Genomic DNA, 20,517 nt, shown 5'->3' on the forward strand with positions numbered 1-20,517 from the left:
GTTGAGTCATATACTTTCAAAAATTTATCCAATACATATATATTGATCCTTCCAAAAAGCAGAGTCTTTCACATTACACAGTCTGTTGAGCTGCCAGCTGTGTTGATCTATCTGGCTATAAATCATATGGCTTTGGCAGCAGAAAAGCATCAACCACCCCTGTGCTAAAACCTCTCCTCACTGCAGGCTGCTTCCATAACCTAATCATGCCACATTCAGAACTCCTTAACTCTAAACTCAACACAATTGTTTGTAGTTTCATGTGCGATTGCCTCATGCAGTGTAAAGTAAGACAAGGCAAGGCTAGGCAAGTTTATTTAAATAGCACTTTTCATGAACAATAGTAATTCAAAGTGCTTTACATAAACACAAATAAAAGAAACAAGAAAATAAAAATGATTAAATGAATTAAAAATTATGAAACAGTGTTAAACAGGTTATAGAAGAATAAAAAATAAAAGAAAAACACAGAAGCACAGTGCTCATTCAGTAAAGGCACAGCTAAACAAATGTGTTAAGTCTTGATTGTGCCTAATATTGGAGCATATCTGATTATTTCTGAAAGCTGATTCCAGCAGCGGGGGCGTAGTAACTGAAGGCCATTCACCCTGCTTTTTAACTGAACTCTTGGAATTTCTAAATGACTTGATCCTAATGAACTGAGTGATCTGTTAGGTTTGTATTCAGTCAGCATATCTGTAATGTATTGAGGTCCTAGGCCAGTAAGTAGTAATATTTTAAAATCTAATCTGAATGTAACTGGGAGCCAGTGTAAAGACCTGGGGACAGGTGTGATGTGCTCTGATTATCTGGTTCTGATCAGAATCCTAGCTGCAGTGTTCAGGATGAGCCGCAACTGTCTGACTGTCTTCTTTGGGAGGGCCAGTGAGGAGTCCATTACAGTAATCCACCCTGCTGCTGATGAATGCATGAACAAGTATGTCGCTTTATTTTTGCCTTTTATTTAGAATATGAAGATGACAGTGGATTGTTCTGATTGTACATTCTATAAATTATATACTGTACATAGGAATTATATTCAATTATGTTGTAAAACAAATGTTCTTACAGACCAATCCTTTCATGTTACACATTTCACAGTATTATTATTATTGTGTGTGTGTGTGTGTGTGTGTGTGTGTGTGTGTGTGTGTGTGTGTGTGTGTGTGTGTGTGTGTGTGTGGTATATTTAAACAGCTATGTATACAGTATATGTTTGCTGCTTGTTCAGACAAATTTAAAATAACATCACAATTCTTAAGATTTATGTTCAATCCACTTACGTTTTTTCAGGTAACTTAATCGATTTGTGTCGGGACAACATAAAAGAATTGTGTTGAGCCCTGAATTTTTTTCCAATTTAACACAGTTGGAGCTGAAACGCTTTACTATTTTAATAAAGAAAAAACGGTGGTCAAAAACATTTTAACGGTGGTCAAAAACAAGGTTAATTTATGGAAGAACTGGTTGATTTAATGTAATAATACATTTAAAACAATTCTATATATTTGTTATATTATAGTAAATTGATCATTTAAATCATATCAGGTGAATTCTATATTGATATGGCAAGTTGAGGAGCTATTGCAACTAAATGTAAACAGGGATTTTCCCCCTTTTTTATTTATTTATTTATTTATTTATAAACCTTTAAATCCTGCATTTGAGGGTCGATTGCATCACTGTGTCCTGACAAAAGATGTCCCAATTCAATGTCTTCTTCAGATGTGGCCTCCAAATGCATCCTTTGTTTGGTGAGCAATCAAAGATTCAACCAACGGATCTACAGTGGCACAGACTATTACCAATATCCATTCCCCAATATTGATGACTGTTTGCCTATGAACCCCCTATAGGTAACTCAAATCAACATATTTACAACAGATGAGACAAAAATAAATTAGTCATTTAAAAGAAGACTTGTCTGCGGGGGTGTTTTTCTCCTACAGTCATTTCTGTTAGTCCAGGCATAGTTGATTAGCTCGTTTAACATTCTCCAGATTTAGCATCCTATGTGCACTCGTAAGTCCTCATAAATTGTAAATGTATGAGAAATCAGTCATTTAGGTGGTGCATTATGCCGAGGTTACCTTGCCATTAGCTCAGATGACGCAGCAATGCTGATGAGGGCCAATAGAGCACAAAGCTATTTAGGCGCCCACCAGCTCACATCCTGAGAGGTCTCGTTTGTAGCGGAGGGTTAAGAAACACCTGTTTCTCAATTAGAATAAATATACAAAAGGAGATCTGCAAAATAAATGGCACACCCTCAGCTCATTGCCTCTAAATTAAATGGGTTTCTGGGAAGACAAATCCAATTGTAAGTGTTTCGCACTTGTCACTTGTCATTTGTGGCACAATTGAAAGAAAATGGAAAACTGATTAAAAAACATTCAAAGGTTTAATATGTTTGTGGATGTTCTCGAATATGCAGTAACAATTTACAATAGGGTTTGATCTAACATGAACAATTGATGATCTGTAATGTATTAAATATGAACTATATCAACTGTACAGTATTTTTGATCATTAACTAAGATCGAATGATTAGTTTACGCCAAAATGTAAATTCTGTAATCATTCACTCACCCTCACATTGTTCCAAGCCCATAAGCAATTTATTCATTTTCACCCTGAGAAATGTCAGTCGCTCTCTTGATTATTCATATTATTGCAGCATTTCAATGTAAACATCAGTGCTCATGATGTGATTGTGTGTAAAAAAAAACTAAGTTAAAACCCATATTGCTCAATATTGTAATGTGCTACTTTCAAAAGTTTCCCTAACACTGCTCCTAACTGTTACCATCTGTGCAAATTGACAATGAAAAACACTTTTCTTGGTATATACAGTTGAAGTCAGAATAAAGAAAAAGAAATTTTCACAGTATGTCTGATAATATTTTCTCTTCTGGAGAAAGTCTTATTTGTTTTATTTCAACTTGAATAAAAGCAGTATTTTTTTAAACACCATTTTAAGCACAAAATTATTAGCCTCTTTATGCTGATTTACTCTACAGAACAAACCATCGTTATACAGTAACTTGCCTAATTATTCCTATCCTGCCTAGTTAACCTAATTAACCTAGTTAAGCCTTTAAATACCACTTTAAGCTGTATAGAAGTGTCTTAAAAAACATCTAGTAAAATATTATTTACTGTCATCATGGCAAAGATAAAATAAAACAGTTATTAGAGATAAGTTATTAAAACTATTATGTTTAGAAATGTGTTGAAAACAGGGGGAAAAATAAACAGGGGAGCTAATAATTCAGGGGGGCTAATAATTCTGACTTCAATTGTATATATTAACTATATATTAATTTAAGATAAATAAAGGCAAGATTAAGTCAATAAAACTTGTATCTGTTAATATTTATAGAATCGGAGATAAAAAGAAATAGTATTTTTATTACCTGACATCAAGAAGAAATTAATAAACACTGTACTGTTTATTATTATTTAAAGTTTGTTTTCACATTAACTGGTATGTTATTATACAGTGACACCTCTTTTTCAGAAAAATACACTGCACAAAATGGTGAAATGCACACACAAAAAAAGACTAACCATCATTTCATCTCCAAAAATTGCAACCAAGCTCACCCTGTGGCCCAGATTTAGGCTCAGGTCAGTCAGGGTTACATTGAGCATGTCTAATTCTTCAAAGCCTGAGTCAAAGCAAATCTCTTTAATGCCTGCTCCAGTATGCCCTACCAGGGCCATCAGATGGACAAAAGGGAGCCCTAAAGGCAGAGGAATGGGGGTCTACCCGGTTAATGGAGGAATGACTGAATTCACAGCGAAATGGAAAAGAGCTTCATAAAGAGCCCTTTTGGTATGAGGGTGAGGGTTGGGTCATGGCAATCACAGACTGAAGTCCCTCGTCTTACGCATGAACGTGCACGGTAAATCGCAGAGAGGCTGTCCTCAATACCAGCATCACGGACAGCACACAAAAGGACATCAGACTCGGTCGATAGGTCGATGCTTCAGGTGTGTCCAAGAATGTACCTGATAACGTATCAAAGCTCCATTCATGGAAAAGGACACATCAGAAAGAGTTTTCATGTCTTCAAGGCACATCAGAAAGAGTTTTCATGCCTTCAGGGCAGGCTGGAATCTGTAACGATGCAATTTCACACTTATCCGGGATTCTTGCACAAAGAGCCGAGTTACCGTCGAGAGCGTACTGTAGGTAGGTGTTTGGAGAGCGTATCAGCTTTTTTATGCTTCTACGTGTGTAGGAGTAGTACTTCAACAACAACGGCGACACACCAAAGCTTGTTGGCTGCATGTCAATGTGCGCACGATGAACACAGAGTTCGCAACTTTACCTGAGAGCGTCATCCATGATTGGGAAGTGTTTTTAAACAAAGGTCTTGGCCATCGACTAGAGTGCCTCTTTCTTTGTTTCCAGATATGAAGTCATGCATAGACACATCATTTGTCATTGCTGTGAGACAGTTCTATTTGGTGAGTGCCAATTGGGCTACTGGTGTCTGGCAGAGTGGGAGCGTAATCTGCACAAGCCGAGGAGAGCAGCGAAGCGACGCTGGTCGTGATCAGCTCAGCTATTTCGCCCCTGAAGTGCCTCTTGAAAAGAGCCTGAAAAGAGCAAAAACCTCAACAGTCCTTGGTGCACCGCAAACTCTATTAAAAGCACAGCTTGATTGCAAGTGGCAGCATTTAATTTCAAACTCCAGCACGGGCTGAATGCAGAAAAGGTGTTTATCGAGTTTATCGTTTTGATTAAAGGCATAGTTCGCCTAAACATTTTTTAATTTACTTAGTTTACTCACCCCCAAGTGGTTCCATACATTTACAAGTTTCTTTATTCAGTTGAACACTAAAGAAGATATTTGAAAAAAGCTGAAAACCTGTAACCACTGAATTCCATAGTATTTGGTTTACCTAACATGGAAGTTGATGGTTACAGGTTTTCAGCTTTCTTCAAAAAAATTTCTTCAAAGATTGACATCCGCAACAGAAAATACAAATACTATTGAAGTCAATGGTTACAGGTTTTCAGCTTTTTTCAAAATATCATCTTTAAAGACTGACTTCCGTGACAGGAAAAAACAATTACTATCGAAGTCAATGGTTACAGGTATTCAGCTTTCTTCAAAATATCTTCTTTAAAGGCTGACTTCCGTAACAGGAAAACAATTACTATGGAAGTCTATGGTTACAGGTATGCAGCTTTCTTAAAAAATATCTTCTTTAAAGGCTGACTTCCGTAACAGGAAAACAATTACTATGGAAGTCTATGGTTACAGGTATGCAGCTTTCTTAAAAATATCTTCTTTAAAGACTGACTTTGGTAACATGAAAACAAATACTATGGAAGTTGATGGCTACTGTTATTCAGCTTTCTTCAAAATATCTTCTTTAAAGGCTGACTTCCGTAACAGGAAAACAATTACTATGGAAGTCTATGGTTACAGGTATGCAGCTTTCTTAAAAATATCTTCTTTAAAGACTGACTTTGGTAACATGAAAACAAATACTATGGAAGTTGATGGCTACTGTTATTCAGCTTTCTTCAAAATATCTTCTTTAAAGACTGACTTCCGTAACAGGAAAACAATTACTATGGAAATCAATGGTTACTGGTATTCAGCTTTCTTAAAAATATTTTCTTTAAAGACTGACTTTCGTAACAGGAGAAAACAAATACTATTGAAGTCAATGGTTACAGGTATGCAGCTTTCTTAAAAATATCTTCTTTAAAGACTGACTTTGGTAACATGAAAACAAATACTATGGAAGTCGATGGCTACTGGTATTCAGCTTTCTTCAAAATATCTTCTTTAAAGACTGAATTTCGTAACAGGAGAAAACAAATACTATGGAAGTTGATGGTTACAGGTTTTCAGCTTTTTTCGAAATGTATTCTTTAAAGATTGACTTCGGTAACAGGAAATCGAATACTGTGGAAGTTGATGGTTACAGGTTTCCAGCTTTCTTCAGAATATCTTCCTTTGCATTTAACAGAAGAAAAAAGACATATTTGGAACAAGTGAAGGGTGAGTGAATGATGACAGAATTTTCATCTTTGGGTGAACGATCCCTTAAATAGAGACAATGGTGTATGATTCTGCAAGCTTTGCTGATTTGTTGCTTGATGGAAGGGTCACGGAGAGATGTTGATTAAGAAAAGAAGTACCTTAACATTAAGCCTAGAAATTACAGGGTACCGATCGACTCCCAAGGGTCTAATCAAGCCTGTTCAGAGGAGGCCTTCTGCATTCGACGTACATTAGGTTACCAGTGTGATTTAGCACAGTCTGTGGTGACAATCTCTTTAGTTTTCAGACAGAAAACAGGCCAGTAGATCACAGAACCCAATCTAACGCACAGCATTCACTTCGATTTACAAACGTAGCCACTCCACAGCGGGACGTTCACCCACATAATCACACTGAGCTGCAGACTAAAAGAAATCTTTGCTTTTAGAGAGGTTGCAAATTAGGACCATTTTTCACAGAATACGCCTAAAAAAACCTCTTAAAGTGCAGGTTGTTGGTTCACATGCACCTCGAAAGTTTAGAGCTTGCTTGTTTCCCAAGCAGGTATCAAAAAAAGTTATTTTTTGAGAACTTTGTGTCTATCCAAGTTATTGTATATCGATGGTTTGTTCTGTAGACCAGCAGAAAAAATAGCTTAAAGGGGCTAACAATTTTGACCTTTAAATTGTTTATTTAAAAATTAAAAACTGCTTTTATTCTAGCCGAAATAAAACAAATTAAAAATATTATCAGACATACTGTGAAAACATCATTTGGGAAATATTTAAAAAATTAAAAAATCATATATTTATACATCATATATATATATATATATATGCAATTGGGAGATCACAATAATTATGCCTGAAAAAGCCAAAACAACACCAACACTGCCAGATTACTGTTGTCTTTGTGATAAGGAAAAACACTAAACACATGCAGGCATTTCTTCTTTCTTTTTTTAAATTGAACACAAGTATTAAAATAGGAAAACATTAGAAACAAACAAATGACCAACCAAAAAGTAACTCAGGGTAATACAAAGAGTGGCCAACACAAAATACATACATTCCTGATATGCGAGTCTTATCTCACACTCAATATATAACAATTATATGAATACAGCACTACAGGGCACAAGAGAAAGATGTTTAATGTTTATGTTTAATGTGATATGATCAGCTGTAGAGGAAATTACGCAGTTTTTAATCCTGTAAGGGCTTATTATGCGGTCTCTGTCGCCATCTTGTGAATGAACGACATCAACCGTCTTTGTTCTGCAAAGACGCGCTTTCACTCAAAAATTATAAACATTTTAAAATAGGCACTATCCTAATAAATAAACTGCATAGTTGCAATCTAATCAACTACATTCTTGATTAAAAAGCCTCAAAAGTACATTATGTTGCCCAACAGCAGCAATATTTGTCAAATTGTATAGTGTTCTCTGCTTGTTGCTGTATGTGGGCGGAGTAATACACAAGGGTGAAGGGTTAAGAGGCTAGACGAGTGCTGTTAATTGCAGAATATCTCATGCCTCATTCTCATGGTGGGGGTGGGCCAACTAACAATTTTTAAAAACACTACAGAAATAGAAAGCAAGCAAAATCAAGTTGCTGGTCATGGTAAGTTAGAACAAACTCTGACTCACTCTCCACTGATTTTCATTGCATGGATAAAATAAGGTGTTTAAAAGAATTATTCCCAAAAAGTAATACAGGCTTGTGCTAACAGAAGAGTGGATGATGACATATTCTTTTTTGAGTCAAATATCCATTTAAGCTTTAGCAGAGCATTTTTTATTGCATTACTTACAGGATTTCAGAATAACCGAACATGTATGCATGAATAAAATCCATAAACCTGGCGTAGAACCTGTAATACCCCTCATACAATCAATTTTAACTCCATTCGCTCTGGCTGCCTACGCTGGAGAATCGTGTGGGTGGTCAAACCCAATCTGAGAAGGCGGCAAAAGGGCCATCCTCCAATCTGAACTCATGTCAGCCTGTATTCATGTCCTCGCAGTCTAGCCACGTCCAGCCATATCAAGTAACACACCTTTCTCCAATTGCCCACTAGCCTGTAATACTGTATGTGTCTATCACAGATAGCCTGGGGTTACACATCATCTCTCTGTGCTCACTGACACGATCAGATTGCATACGGAGCTCACGTCACCTCTTTGTAGTTCAATGTTATGTTAGATGGTGATTCATTGGTTCAGCACTCAATAGGCTATAGAAAAAGGTCTGGAACTGAACCAATGATTTCAAAGCTGGAGCAACGTGATAGGACAGATGTCGAGTCGTCTCCAGCAATCCACTCACATTTGGCATAAGTACAGTACGTCAAGAGAAGTGGAGATCAGTATGAGTCAAAATAATCTTCAAATGATAATCTTGCTCCACTCTTCCTTAAGCCTCATCTACAGTTTGATGACTGTGGTGAGTTCTTCAGAGATTTTCAATCAGGTTTAGATCAGGACTCTGGGCTGCCATTTTGTTTTTTCAATGTTTGTTTGTGTTTTGTTTTTTTTTGCTTTAAGGAACTGTTTTAGCTATTTGCTGTGTGTTCAATTTTCGGTTTTCATAGCCCTGCATGAAAATTGCTAGCCGATGGGATAATAAAATGCATAAAAGAAAGCCCATTTTGCCAAAAGAGCTTTTGATAAACGTTTACATTCAAGGTGTCACTTTAAAAATTGCTCACCATCTTGTAAGGTCAGTCAAAACTTAAAAGTTAGGCTGTCATTTAACCAGGGTTTGTAAGACAATTGATGATTATGCCATAAGGTTTAAGATTAATTAGTGTTTCCAATTATTTTTAATGAAAAGGTGCTAAGCTCTGCACCGAAAGTTGCAACATGTTGCTAGTTTACGTCATACGTCAGTTTGCAAATTACTGAAGTCATAACCTCCAATCGTTTGTTTAACAGCCTAAGGTTAATAAAGGAAAGGGGTATTTATATTTGCACTTTACGCTTTACATATGCATGTCAATTTAACTAAATTTATTGTTGTTTGAATACAGTACATCAATATAGATGTGTAGCGACTTTGCAGTAATCTCTCAGACGTAATAAACTCAGACAAGTCTGAAACTGTCACTAAAATAACTGTGATTGTGGATAAGAAAAGAACACACGGTTAAATTAAATTGTTAAATTTAAAACAGAGGCAAGCAGGTTTGACTGTACAATGGAAATAGCTCACACTCGCAGTGCTAAATCATTTGCCGTCGGTAAGCAGAGAGCTGATCTGCTCACAGGCTGCAGGTGGGAGAAACTGCTGTACGAGGACTGGGCCACCTGTGAGTGCTCTAAGGCGAGGGAGGGGATGACGGCATCACCCGCAGCTCTTTGAGAAAAGTAGGAACGGTACAATATGGACACATGAGAGTCTATAAACATCTCCAGTAACACCAAAAAAAAGTCTAGATTTGTTGCTAGGTGCATTTTTTGCAGTTTTTGGGGTCTGAAAAGTTGCTAATATATGCTAATATATATATAAAAGTTGCAGTAATATATATAAAATAAATGGAATAAATCTGAAATTGCTCACAAATTTAATCAGTGTTCTTTTTCAAATATATAATTTTACATTTTTATCTCTCTTGTTGCCTTGGAATAGAAGTAACTCATGAATATGGTTAAAAACTGCACTTTTACACTTACTTTAAACTATGCTGTGTCTTGCAATTGGGATAATCATAGGTTCATTTCTAACCAACTGTACAACAATACAAAAAAAACATTTTCTTTATCATTTCATTTCATATTTTAAGCTAAAATATGGATATTTAAGCTCATACTAGAGAACATTTTTCTTAGACTTTTTGGTATTTTCTTAGGGAAAGACATTTTAAGAATTTTTTGTTCATTTACAGTAAATAAAAAGCAACAACAAAGACATACCCATAAAGAAAATGTTTTCTGATTTCAATGTCATCCTTCCTGTGGTATATTAGTCTATTAAATCTGAATGAGTTATGGTTTGTAAGATACTCAGTTCATGAGATTTTCTGTTTTTGGCCTTTTGGAATTTTGGGCGTACAACAAGACTGGGTAATGGCATCAGAAAACAGCACATGATTGGACAGCTATCAATTTTAATCTGTAATAAAAGAAAAGGAGAAAAGGACAGAATCAGTGATGCGAGAAATCATAGTCCCTACTTACATGCAAACCGAGACATTAACTCTCTGGGTGGAATGTGGAGGCGGCCTTTCCTTTCCACCACACAAAAATTAGCCGTAAAAATTGTGCGACTGTATTCCCATGAGTGTGCAGGAAGTGTTTCAAAAAATCATTTACATAATGCATTAAACACCTGCAGGAATCTAAAAAGGTCTGCCGTAATTTCCACCTATTTTTAAAAGAACAGTTGACTCAAGACTGAATATTCATTCAAAATTAATTTTAAAGTCATTTATTCACTCTAATGACTTATTTTCTGGAATAGGTAAAGTTATAAAGAATATTCTTGGCAATATATTAAAAGCGACTGAAAGTGTATAACAAAAAGCACCCTAAAAGATTCATAATATTTCAGTCATCAAAAGAAAAGAACTACATTTGCAGGTGAATTACCATTTATTATTACATCTCTCAATGATCACTAAAGACTATGTTCATGGGTCGGGTATGAAAAGAACAACCTACACTGTAAAACAACTCAAACTGTGTTAAGGAATTATTATTTAGTTACTAGTGCCATTATTTGTTAAGTTCACTCAATTTCTCTCTTCAGAACCTGAATTGTATTTTTTTATTTGCCCCAAACTTGACTTCAAATATTTGATAATATGATGCCTTTAATTTAGATATAAAACCTGGTGTTGAGTTAGCTATTTTTGATGTACCAGAACACAAAATATCATTGACAAACAAGGGAAGAAAATGTAACGCCTGGAGAAGAATGTTAGCAAGGAGAAGAATACTACAGTGGAAATCAGCAGCTCCACCTAAAGCTTCAATCCAGATGTGTGATCTAGTTTTATATTTGAAATTAGAGAAATTTTCATTTTTATTGAAGGGATCTGTCCAAAAGTTTTATGAGACATGGCAACCTATAATCACATATTTTTATGACCACTATAAATGCATCAGATTATTGATTTGCATTATTCATTCATTCATTCATTTTCTTTTCGGCTTAGTACACAGCAAATTCATCAGAGTTAAATTCTCGGTGTTGAAGCATTTGAGAGTAAAGTGTTGACGTTAAAGAGTTAGATTTTGATAAATGAATGTAATAAGAGTTAGAATTGATTTTATTCAGTGCGAAATCAAGGAGTTATCTTTTCAACACTTGGTGGTGTTATTTCCAACATCCGGGAATTCATGCAGCCCCAGTCACTGAAGAATTTTCCAGACGCCATTTTCCATCTGAGGTTTAGAACAGCAACTGGTGAGTCAAACTACCTAAATGTTGGTATTTTACTGACTTTCTTTAAGGAAATACAGTTGTAAACATGTTGTTAAGTTAATAACTTTAGAATGGAGTGACAATTTTAAACTTCTGCGGTTCATTCATGGTCGTTTGTGTATCTAGCTTAACTGCATTACTATTGACTTCTTTTCAAGAATGTTTTTATATATGCTCACGCATACATAGTGCATAAAAAAATCAAATGTACATGTTCAACACATTTCTGTCACGCTTAATGCCATTGTGTGCGTTGTTACCCATATATAAAATAAAATGGACACTTCTCCTTTAATTCCAAGCAAACTAGCGAGGGAATCCCCGGAGCCGCCTAACGTTAGCCTACTCTGCCCGGATGCTAACGGCAACACAGGACGGTTTCCATAAGCTCTGGAGAGTTTCTAAAACATATCTGGTGAGTTAATGAACATGCTTACTTGTAAAAGGCTTCCTGACTGAAACAAATGATTGTTTGTTATTCGTGTACGTTAATTTGGTTATTTTAAACACCGCGGCCCTTTTAAACTGGTTCATTCGTGGCCGTCCATATAACGTTACCGTTAGTCCATAACTTAGACTTGTGTGATAACGTACGCTTGAATTATATTAAGTGTTGACAACCATTAAAGTCGGAATGTTAACATTAATGTCTTTAAATGACCGCGTTTGCACTTTATCAGACATTTAACGTTACAGAAGTCTCCCGGAAGTTGCGGGACTAACGTTAACGTTATCCCGCAAATGCACAGAGACTCCCAGATGCCAAAGTAGATGCCCGCAAATGAATGATAATCTCCCGGAAATCGCGCGTCTCCCGCCCGGTCATTAAACACTTTGCACGCCCCTCTCCACCGCATCCCTCCCAGCTCTTCAGGTACGTCGCGCGCAAGTCACCCCCACCGCTCTTTAGGTACGTCGCGCGCAACTCATCCCATTGCTCTTTAGGTACTCATCTCTCCCGCTACCTCCCGCAAATCAACTCTGTATCCCCCGAAAATGACTTTTCCCAACTCGGGATGTCTGACGTTAGTAAGTTAGGCTATTTCTGTTGTCAGGAACATCTTAGTCAAGCTTTTTTCTCCCGCATGATATTGTGCTTAAAACTATAGGCTAAACTTAGCATGTACTGTACACAACATTTCCGTTTTATTAGTGCGTTGTAAACAGCCACCTGTCTGTAAAATTAATCAACTGATTCATATTTGAGCAGCCTAATGATGATACAGGTTTGATTTGTAGATTTATTATCAATAATCAACATCTGAATCAAAAGATATCTGAAAAAGTGTGAGGCATACTTTGTGATGTTCATCTGTCTTTTTTTATCTGAAGGTTATGCATATGTGTTAGATACTAATGTGTTGTTGTTTTTTAACAGCCACAGTTCTCTGTACAATAACAAAAGACCCTGTGACGGTGGCTGATTAGAGACGGATGGTGTATTTCCAGAGTTGGAGAAATGACCAAGCACACTTTCTTGGTCATATGTGGTGATAATAATGAAGGTATGTTTAATAAAGCTCTGTATTTGTTTCACAATAAGCTGAGAGGGTATTAGAGCATTAGAGAATAACAAATGACATGAAGGTGATAAGTTTTGTATTGTGGGTGAACTGTTACTTAAATAATGTTTTGCTCTTTGCTTTGCACTTTTCCTCTTCTGCTTATCCTAATATTTTAGATTATATTTGGACCTGAAACATCTGCTAGACTCCAGGAAAGGTGGCGTCAATACTGGACCTGAAAGGGCCTAACAAGTTGAATCTGGTAAAGAAACACGCACACACACGCACACACACGCACACACACACACACACACACACACACACACACCCACGCACACGCTTACAGAAAACTGTAAGTTTATGAATATTTTTTACACTGTGGCCAATATTTTGGGGAAGTCAGCATCACTAAATGATATAAAAGATTTTAAGCTCCTCTAAATTTTGCTCCAAGTGTTGTGTTAAATTGAGGATTCTGGACAGACAGCTGCCTGTTTTTCCAGTTCTAGACATAGTGGTTAACCTAATTGTTTTTGGAGATCCAACAGTGATATATGTGTTTTTTCTACTTTTCCATATCCTGTCACCTTAACCAGCTGGGAGAGTCAAGTTGTGGATCATCATGAAGATTTTCAAAAGGTGAGTTTAGATTTCTTGAATGTTTTATTTACTTTAAATGTTCTTTTAAATATATCATAGAATTTGATTGCAATTTGTTTTCAAACATTTTTCTTAGTCATGCTGGAATCTTGAAGAGTTCTTAGATGAGCATCACCCTACAGTATATCCGTGCATCAGGAACCACCAGACGAGCGATCAGCAGCTACTACATCGTCATGGATAAAAAGGTCATCCTGTGGCTGGGAAGCACATCTTTCACAGGACATGCTTGATGAGATTTCCTAGCTCCAGTTTGTTTTCACACAAGTTTACAGCATTTATACCTTCATTTAAACTGCTGTGTTTGATATGGAGGACCAAGGAAACACCAGAAGTGAAAGATTTGCACGCCAAGTTGTTTAAAATGTAATTTCAGAAGAAAACTATGCGTTCAGAAGAAAACTATGAGTGACGATATATTGAACTTTCAAATTGCTCTGATGAAACATCAAGTTTGGACATCATATTTTGTTGATACTGTCTGTACTAATAAAACATTTAAAGCATATTTGACATTGTTGCATTTTAAAAATTGAATGAATTGTTGAAGTTGTGAATGTTTTCAAATAAAATGTTTTTTATTTTGTAATTTACAGTCTTTTTGACCTTTTTACCATATTTACACTCAAGAGAGTTGAATAAATTAACAATATATTACACCAGGTGGTGTTAAATATAGTTACATTTTTTAACTCTGCCCTGAGTTAAAATTAACCCTTACTTCGGTGTCAATGTGCCAACCCTTTTGAAAGTGTTGATTTAAGTCTGTTTTGAGTGGACCCCATGAGACACTTTCAAAGTGTTGAAATTAACACCCATAGAGTTGTTTTGGGTCCCCATATTTTGCTGTGTAGCTTTATTATTCTGGAGTTGCCACAGCAGAATGAACCGCCAACTTATCCAGCACATGTTTTACGCAGCAGATGGCCTTCTAGCTGCAACCCCTCACTGGGAAACATCCATACACACATCCACACACATACATTACGGACAATTTAGCCTACCGATTCACCTATACCACATGTTTTTGAACTTGTGGGGGAAACCGGAGCACCCGAAGGTAACCCACACCAACACGGGCAAAACATGCAAACTCCACACAGAAATGTCAACAGACCATTATTATTAATTTTTTTTTTTCATTTTGCTTTATTTTTTATCTATTTCTGTTGTAAATTTATTTTAATTGTTTGTTAATTCATTTTAGCAGCAAGGGTCAAAAAAGGAAAAAAAAGTATTTTTTTTTATATATAGTTTTGACTAAAATTGATTGAAAATGTTCCAGGCAACAATAACCATTGTCACAGTTTAACTGATGTGAAAATAAACCTATATTAAACATTTTTACATTTTTTTTTTGTCTTAACTAAATCCATGCAAAAATACTAGTTCAACTTACATATTTTGTTTTTCATCTTACAGCCTGCTTCAAAAATTAATTAAAGACTTAATCATGCAGTTCATGACCCACAACAACACAAGATATTTGCAGAATCTCAATTACCATTGTATTTTTTATAATGGAAGTCAATGGAACCTCTGTTTGAGTACAAAAAAACTGTGCTCCATAGAAAAGGTAAAACATATTTGCAATATCAGAATGATTTTGTAAATGACCATTTAAAAATGTTAATCAATTTCTGGATTTTGAATGGCTAAAATTACTCTTTCAATTCTCTCTTTTTATGTTCTACAGAAAGTAAGTTATAAATGTAAGGATTTAAATGAGGATGAGCATATTACGACAGAATTCACATTTTATTTGGGTCAAGACTTTAAGCAAGACTTTAACCAAAAACGATTTACTTACCCTTTACGTGTTCTAAAGCTCAAAACCTAAACCCAAATGAAGTTATTTTGAAGAAAGCTGGTTGATGGTACTCATTGACTTCTTTCAGTTTTTAGTATGAACTAATTTAAATAATCTTCTTTTGTATTCAACAGAAAAAAGAAACTCATAAAGGCTTAAATTCACATGAGGGAGAGTAAATTGTGAGGTAATTTTCATTTTTTGGATGAACTATCCCTTTAGGAGCATGAGCTACTTTTTTGGACATTGGAAAGGTGTTATAAATCAGAAAACAATAATAGTGGTGACCTCAAGAGACAAAGTTCAGTGGGCAGAGAAACAGCTGGAGCTTTTTGCAGGGTCAATGAAATGATGGACAGGGATACACGTCAGCATAAAAGCCTGGGTTTTTGATGTCTGATGTGCTTGCACAAAATTGCCACCGCTCAACATCAGCCTACCTATTAATAAAGTGCAACTCCCTAGCAAAGTGACTCAGGTCAAGAGGTCGGAAACCAATGGCTGCGGCACAGAAAGTGAGACAGGGCCATCTCACAGTTTAGAGGACAAAACAGAGCTAAAAGATAAAGAGACAAAAGCTTTTAGAGCTCTGTTATAAACCCTGATTAAAGAAGAATGTTTATCCTATGCTGCCGCGCCACTGAAAGCATCATAAATTTCACGCGATCTCGCTGACCCTTTTGTGCCTTTGGTTGTTGTAACTTGTTTAAAGTTCATTTAAAGTAGCTAGACCCCATTACCACATGAGCCTGTCAGTGTAAAGTGGCATTCTGGAGGAACTGAACCCGCTTCTACAACACCAGTGTTGACAATTCATTCAATTGAACTGCTAATTCAATAACAACACATCCAACTCGTTAGAAACTAAACAAACCCTGACAGCGGCCCTGTACAATTTAATTGATAATTAAACTTATTGGCAAGGCTTGAAACGAGATCTACCCAACTGGACATTGATAAAATATCCACTTAAGTACAGTAGAGTACAGTCACACACCAATAGACAAAAAATACAACGACAAACAATGAACTACAGTAAAAACATAGCCTTGTTGTGTCATTAAATGGAAAGTGAGATACAATTCACACACTGCTAAATACTTAAACACTATGACACTTTGTTAAATCATATCTCAATGTAGAATCTAAATATGTAAAAAAATTCTGGAATGTTTAGGATTAAACTGAGTATGCATGAAAATATCAATAAACAGAACATATTATTATCATTATAACATAATTTATATCCATCCAAAAAAGTAAAGTCAATAGGAGCTATGATGAACTATTCCTTTAAGAACAAAAGAAACACTCTATAGCAGTTAAAGGAGCTACTAATTTACTAGTAGATGCATAGTGTTGAAGGGTTAGTAAGGCCCCTAACACAGTTTAGTTTTAAAACAGTGTTTTAGAACGAAAATGATCCACGTCCAAACAGCCGTTTCATCTAGCATTTCTGAAAAGATCTCTGTCCACACTGCAACGCTGAAAATGCACATCACATGACCACACACACAATGCAGCATATGCAGAGGTCTGAGCTCCAGGCAGTCAGCAGGTGCTTTGAGCACACCTCCCTAGGTGAGAGCAGCAAAGACCGAACAGTTCATCAAGGATATACCGCTGGATCTCCTCTCACTATAGTTGTTAATTGTGATATTTAATTTATTTTGTCTTAATTTAGCAACTCTCCCGTCTTTTTAATCTATTACTTGTTCTCAGGTAACGTGTTTAGGCTAAGTGCAAAGATAAGTTAATATATTAATTTGTGTAACTGCGTACACTGATTCTGCACATTTGACTGATTGCTTGCCTTTATTTGCCCTATTGTATAAACTTACTGTGCGTTACACTTTTATAATAGCCATTACTGATTAATAAAACTGATATTCAGTGGAAGATATGAGGTTTGTTTAGTATTTTTTAATGAAAATGAAAGGAGGCAGTTAGGTTATAGGCTCCGTTTTGTTATAAATATGCATACAGTGAAGATGACAGTCATATAAATATGTAGCTACACGATGCCTCAACATTTTTGTTGTCTGTTAGGTTGTTAATATCAAAATGAAATTAGGCAGTGTCTTAAAACATGTTTTCATTTTATTGTTAAGATGGAATGCAAATGACTTCATACAATAGCCTACACTGTTCCCTTTGAAGATGTTCCAACGTGTCCTCTGGAATTTGTTTTCCATACCAAACTTGCGAAGTCTGAACTTAAGGAAAGTTTGCAAGACTGAAATTTGTGTACTTAATAGTGAGAAAAAGCCCCAATCAGAAATTGCCTCTGTTTTTAGATGTCTCCATTTCCCCCCATCCAGACTGACACGGAGCAGCAGCGTTTTAAAATGAAAACAGCCTCTTCAGTGTTTCCAAAACGCTCCATTTTCGGGACTCGAAAACTCCAGGGTAGTGTGGACGGAAGGTGTAACCATAGGAAAACTTATTAAAACTAAAATGCATTAGTGTAAACAGGGCCTACGTCAATGGGTTCCAGCAACCAGCATTTTTCAATTTTGTTTTCAACTGAAGAAAGAAACCCAAATAGGTTTTGAACAATTAAAGGGTGAGTAAATGATGACAGAATTTTTATTTTTCTGTGAACTATTCCTTTAAATTTACCTGGTAATAAATTTTCCAACACACCTGAAGAATAATGTGTGCTTAGCCAACTTCTTCACCAGTTTAACAGCCAAACAGCATGACTGGCAACAAACTAGCCATAAAATTCATGTAAATGCAAGCAAACTTGTTATGTTTAAATGGGCATCTTAAAAAAACAATCATGTCCTCCTTGTCGGATACAATTGTGTCCTTGTTTCTGTCAACGTTCTGCTTCGTGTAACATGCACGCGTGTCTCGTAACTTATTTGATTGTTTATAGCTAATTATCCAAGGCCGCTGAAGGTGAGAAGCAATAATGGGTTTGGCGGCCACCCTGAAGGTCCCGGTTCTGCGTGTTATTAATAAGACACCACCGCAGGCCTGATCCCATCAGCTGGAGGTGGACAGAGGGCATTTGTGTCCACGAGGGAATTAGAGCTCCTTCTGCCAGCCTGGGGTCACCAGAAAGTGAAGGGACAGACTGGATTCAATCAGGAACCCTGTCTAAATCACTCCAAAAACAAACACGCACGCACACATTCAACGCCTTTCTCCATCGATAAATCGGAGGCAACAAACAAACAAAACAAAGAAACATCTTGTAATCTGGGCCAAAGTAACCACAGTGCCCTTGTAATCAATCCTCCCCAGGAACTTGCGCCATTGAAGTTTTGCGATAAATAGCATGAGGCATCAATAAATAAATCTTCAAAAAAACCTCCAAGCAGGTCATCTCCAGAGAGAGTAACCTATGGGCTAATAGATGTGACAAAGCAGTATGAAGCAATGCTTCTGTCAGGATCTAATGGATCTGTCTCTTAGTCTGGCATTTCAATCTTGCACTGAGGTTTTATCACAGGTAGAGACTGACAATCACAACAATACAAGTACTTATTTATCCTCTGCACGTTTCGAAGACATTATATGGTAGCACTCGAGTCTGTATGTGTGTGTCTGTGTAAGAAATAGAGAGGGAGAGAGTGAGAGTGTAAATGGGCAACCTTCCTCTGGCTTTAATGGCTGACTGGCCTTGAACTTTGGACAAAAATCAACGAACGTATGATCATAATGTTAAATATTTATAATTATTTCTATACAATATGCTATTATGTCATATTACAAGTTTCAAATGATTCCCTACTTAATGCAAATAAATAATACAGAATATACTGTACATGGAATGGGACATTGCTCTAAAGGATCATTCCACTTTTTTGGAAATAGGTTCATTTTACAAGTCACTTACAGATAAACATTTGAGTTCTACCATTTTTTTTTTTTTTTATCAATTTAGCAAATCTCCTGATCTGGCGGGAGCACTGTTTGCTTAGTTTAGCATGAAGTATTGAATCAGGTTATACCATTGGTATCTTTTTCAAGAGTTTCGATAATTTTCCTATTTAACCTTCTGGCGTCCCTTATTTGGGAAACACATTTGTGGTGAAAAAGAGAGGAACGCTGAAAGTACCCTCTGTTTTTTTTTATTAGCTAAACCAATCAAATTTCTTTTTGTTTGATAATATTTTTTCTGTATTATTTTGAATTTTGAGAGGGTTTTGTGGAAATAATTAATATTTATCCAGTAATTAACTAAGAAATTAATTTTGCCCGTTGAAAACTATAGAATTTTTGTATTTTCAATTATTATTTATTTTTCAATTATGTTTAAATTATTACAGTATTTTCAGGTAAATTAGAGACTTTTCCATTAAAAAACAAAAACAAAGGGCAGATTACCACCATCTGGTTGCAAAAAATAAATAAATAAATAAATAAACAAAAACATGCAATGACATGGTGTAACCACTGGGTTCTGGTATTACTAACTTTATACGATGCAATTTCTACTTTCTTAGATGTTTACATTACTAAGGAATTGTGGATTTAATTATACATCTAGAAATGCTAAAATACTACTTTTTGACAAGGTTTAGATATTTACTGTTTGATAAGGCAATTTGAAGTGTTATTTTTTGTATTATGATTACAGTAAAAGCATATTTCTATAAAGAGACTACACAAAAGCCTTAACATTTTGTATGATGCAGTGTGTGCTTGTGTACGTGTGTGTATGCGTGCGTGTGAGTGTCACCCCTTCACTCCTGTGCATTTTTTCATGTTGAATTTGTATTTTTGCTAACAAAATATTTTCTAAATGTTCACAGTTTTGCTTTTTTTCCCTATTCATTTCCTATGGCTGTCATTTTTGACCAAAAAGACCATAAGTATGACTACTTTTTAACAACCATTTAGCATGTTTGAATCATGGCTTCAATTTTTGTGTTCACTTGCCAAATGTTAAAAAAGTCAATAAGTTTTAGACCATTCCAATGATTATGCAATGTTTTAAATTTCAAAAAACTACATTTTTCGATCTTAAATGGCTGCCACAGGACCAATTATATTACACAGCACCTGAAAATAGTTTAGGTTCTAGTCCCCAGCTAGGTAACAGTGTTGTGTAATATCATTACTTCTACTGCAGTCATGGTACTGCA

General features: G+C 35.9%; 1 protein-coding gene and 1 long non-coding RNA gene across 4 annotated transcripts in view; one reads left to right on the forward strand and one right to left on the reverse strand.

The window, feature by feature from the left end:
* sema5ba (sema domain, seven thrombospondin repeats (type 1 and type 1-like), transmembrane domain (TM) and short cytoplasmic domain, (semaphorin) 5Ba) overlaps positions 1-20,517 on the reverse strand; it is a 273,670-nt gene that overhangs the window by 172,874 nt on the left and 80,279 nt on the right. The gene's annotated exons all lie outside the window — the stretch shown is intronic.
* Positions 11,385-14,113, forward strand: LOC137496490 (uncharacterized). The gene is made up of 6 exons (XR_015499718.1): positions 11,385-11,422; positions 11,743-11,855; positions 12,819-12,945; positions 13,122-13,207; positions 13,542-13,584; positions 13,682-14,113. It is a non-coding gene; the product is annotated as an uncharacterized LOC137496490 (long non-coding RNA).

Source organism: Danio rerio, chromosome 9, assembly GCF_052040795.2.
Source record: "Danio rerio strain M-AB ecotype USA chromosome 9, GRCz13ab, whole genome shotgun sequence".
In the NCBI taxonomy this organism is placed as follows: domain Eukaryota; kingdom Metazoa; phylum Chordata; class Actinopteri; order Cypriniformes; family Danionidae; genus Danio; species Danio rerio.